Source organism: Myotis yumanensis, unplaced genomic scaffold, assembly GCF_028538775.1.
Source record: "Myotis yumanensis isolate MYYU_CA2020_CCGP unplaced genomic scaffold, mMyoYum1.0.hap1 SCAF_9, whole genome shotgun sequence".
Lineage (NCBI taxonomy): Eukaryota > Metazoa > Chordata > Mammalia > Chiroptera > Vespertilionidae > Myotis > Myotis yumanensis.
This window is the reverse complement of record NW_027223760.1, coordinates 34,716,132-34,720,129: the sequence shown is the minus strand read 5'-3', so window position 1 is coordinate 34,720,129 and position 3,998 is coordinate 34,716,132. Positions and strand designations below refer to the sequence as shown.

At 39.5% G+C, this 3,998-nt stretch overlaps 1 pseudogene; it reads right to left on the bottom strand.

The window, feature by feature from the left end:
• Positions 1 to 379: 379 nt before the first annotated feature.
• On the bottom strand, positions 380 to 1,166 carry LOC139015987 (olfactory receptor-like protein OLF3; annotated as a pseudogene).
• Positions 1,167 to 3,998: the final 2,832 nt, after the last annotated feature.

Sequence of the window (3,998 nt, the reverse complement as noted above, 5' to 3'; positions counted from 1 at the left end):
GAAGTCTAAACATAAAGATTCCAGTAAAACACCCCGGGGGCTCAGACTTGTTTGGAAAAGCAAGGCAGGGTCTGCCTCCTTTGGCAAGAATCCCTTAGAGGCCTCTGACCTTTCAGAGAATCCTCCTTACAGACTTTCCAACCAAGTCCCATGCTTCCCCACAATTTCTGGTTGCCAGGGCAATGCAGTTAAAGCCTATCATGTCTGAATTAAGTGGGAGAACACACAATGCTCTTTTTCTAAGTGATGCTCATGATTCATCAAGTTCCAAGTTTTGACATTAATCCAGATAATTGCCCTAACAGTTTCTGTCAGCCCCCTTCGCCTCCTTATTCCTTAGACTGTAAATCATGGGGTTCAGCATCGGTATAAAAATGACTTAAAAGAGAGAGATCAACTTCTCCTGAAGGCCAGAGGGGCCAGAGTGGGGCTGGGTGTAAATGAAAATGGCCATGCCACAGCACAAGACAATCACTGTGAGGTGGAAGGCTTTCTTTCTTCCCTCGGTGGACCTGATCTTTAGGATGGTGGAGATGATCTTGACATAGGACAAGAGAACCAGGCAGAATGGTGACATCAGCAGGACAATGCTAGAAACCATGGTGGCAATTTCATTGAAGGAGGTATCCACACAGGTCAGTCTGAGCACAGCTAGGAGTTCACAGGATATATGATCAATAAACTTGTTGGAGCACATGGGCAGCTGAAAGGTGATGGCAGTCTGCATGAGAGAGTTGACAGAGCCACTGACCCAGGATGTGATGGCCAACCTAGTACAGAGCCCTCCATGCATGGTGACCAGGTATCGCAGGGGGCCACACACAGCCACATAGCGGTCATAAGCCATCACTGCCAGTAGAACAAACTCAATCCCACCCAATCCCAGGGAAAAAAAATAACTGGGCTGCACAGCTCACGAGTGGGATTACTTTATGTTCTGCAAGAAAATGAACCAACATCTGAGGGACTATGGTTGTGGCATAAGAGACATCAACAAGGGAGAAGTTGGTGAGAAAAAAATACATGGGTGTGTGGAGTCGGCTGTCCAGTCTGATCAGAACAATGAGGAAGCTCCCCAGCACTGTCACCATGTATGTGATGGAGAACAGGACAAAGAGAGAGACCTGAGTGTCCCAGTCACTGGACAGGCCCAGAAGAATAAACATTTTTCCAGTAAAAAATGTGAGGATTATTAATCTGCAGAGAACATCAGGAATAACAGGAGCTTTTAAATTAAAGAACCATTGGAATAACTTCTAAAAAGAATGCATATTTTATATGAACTGTTAGACATAACTAGTTTAGATCATTTATGGGCCAAGATCATAGGTTTTGTTCCAATATGTATTATATCTACTCTGCATAAGGGAGGCTAGCCCCTTTAAAAAACATGATATGGTCTCAGTCAGTCAGTTAAATCCTAGAGAGAATGCAGTGGAATCTGGGAAGCTCTATATCTTACCTATTTTCCAGAGCAGGAGATGATGGTAGTTGACAGTGGATCATAAAGTGATAAGCAATGAAGAAAAATATTTTTTAAAGTTCAAGAACTACTATGCACATATGTGCTAGACCAAATTACAAAAAAGAAAAAAAAATATTTGGGAGAGACAGATGTATCCTGTAGATAAGGCTGGTATCTCATGGAAAGTTCTGGAAATAGAAAACCTGAATAGGAATCCTTTTATGGCTTACTGGATGTGTGAGGGGATTAAAGATTTAAATGTTTACTTACAAAATGAAATTATGTTACACAATTTACAAGTATATTTAAGCTCAAATATAAACAATTTATGAGGAAAGTAATTTGTGAACTGTTACTGCTAATAGTGCTATAGTGTGGGTATCAGCTACAGCATTGGAAAGCTAGAGTAACATGGTTTGGTGTTTTTTTTCATGTCCCCTCCACAATTTCAGACATAAACAAAAAGGAAGCAAAACCTTTAATAGATTTCAAGTCTAACAAGGTGGTTTATTTGAAGCTCCAGAGAAATATGGGTCTTTTTGAGAATCTGGTGTCTTTCAGTCTAGAATGAGAGGGAGTAGAGTGATAATTTTATCTTTTTTTTTTTTTTTTTTTTTAGTGTATAATCACATTTTTATTTTTTTATTTTTTTATTTTTTATTTTATTTTATTTTTTTTTTATTTTTCGCTTAAAGTAGTACAAAGGGTATTACATAAGTGTCCTTTTTTCCCCCCCGCCCTTGACAAGCCCCTGCCCTCCCTTACCCCCCAGTGTCTTATGTCCATTAGTTATGGTTATATGGGTGCATACAAGTCCTTCGGTTGATCTCTTACTCCCCTCCCTCCTGTCCCCCAACCCTCCCTGGCCTTCCCACTGCAGTCCGACAATCAGTTTGAGGCAGCTCTGCCACTGTATTTATTATTGTTCAAAAGTTTGTAATGGTCTTAATTATCCATGAAAGAGTGAGATCATGTGGTATTTTTCCTTCATTGACTGGCTTGTTTCACTTAGCATAATGCTCTCCAGTTCCATCCATGCTGTTGCAAATGGTAGGAGTTCCTTCTTTTTAACAGCAGCATAGTACTCCATCGTGTAGATGTACCACAGTTTTCTAATCCATTCATCTACTGATGGGCACTTAGGCTGTTTCCAGATCTTAGCTATGGTGAATTGTGCTGCTATGAACATCTGGGTACATATATCCTTTCTGATTGGTGTTTCTGGTTTCTTGGGATATATTCCTAGAAGTGGGATCACAGGGTCAAATGGGAGTTCCATTTCCAATTTTTTGAGGAACCTCCATACTGCCTTCCATAGTGGCTGCACCAGTCTGCATTCCCACCAGCAGTGCACAAGTGTTCCTTTTTCTCCACATCCTCTCCAGCACTTGTCGTTTGTTGATTTGTTGATGATGGCCATTCTGACAGGTGTGAGATGGTACCTCATTGTTGTTTTGATTTGCATCTCTCGGATGATTAGTGACTTTGAGCATGTTTTCATATGTCTCTTGGCTTTCTGAATGTCCTCTTTTGAAAGGTGTCTATTTAGATCCTTTGCCCATTTTTTGATTGGATTGTTTATCTTCTTTTTGTTAAGTTGTATGAGTTCCCTATAAATTTTGGAGATTAAGCCCTTATCAGATATGACGTTGGCAAATATGTTTTCCCACGAGGTGGGTTTTCTTGTTGTTTTGTTGATGGTTTCTTTTGCTGTGCAGAAGCTTTTTATTTTGATGTAGTCCCATTTGTTCAGTTTGATAATTTTATCTTGATTCTTTTTATTTTTCTGCAATTCTATTTACTCGTCTGACTTGCTCTTGTTATTTTTCTACAACTCTAGCCCTTGCATATGGTCTCAGTAAATAATACAGTATGAAAATGCCTGCTAAGGCTTTCCAGTACAGAAGGAGAAAAAGAAAACAAATCTGTTCACATTCATTTTTGGTGTTGCAAAATCTTTTATTTGGCTAGAGGGTGGAATTAGAAAGCCATAAAACCCCAGAAAATTGTCACACAGATGATAGATTATCTGATTATGTTTGTTTGCCCTGTGTAAAATAGCACTTAAATCTTCATCTTTGAGGAAGTGAAGCAAATCCACCTAAGCACCTTCCCACAGAACCTACTTTCCATGGAAAATGTATCAATAAAGCTAAACCCCTGCCCACATTATATCTATATTCATTTTTAAAGCCTGTAAGGACAATGGAATTACAAATTGGTTTGCATATTAGAGGTTTTCTTGATTTAAAAAATTACAGTTTCATTTGTGCAGCTAAAAAGCAAAAGGTGTCTCAACTCAACTTTATTGCATCAGAAGTAGACATTTCCTTTTCAGTGAATTTGGCAAATATCTTTAGGGTCATCTTTGATAGATGCTGTGATTTCAAGGATGAATACTACACTTCTTTGTGCTCATGAAGTTGAAGTGAGAAAGACACAGAACAGACTGTTGTTACATCATCTGTTGCACTGTGCAAGGTGCCTGGAGAACATGCCAGCCCTTGATTCACTCTGAAACTCTCACTCACCT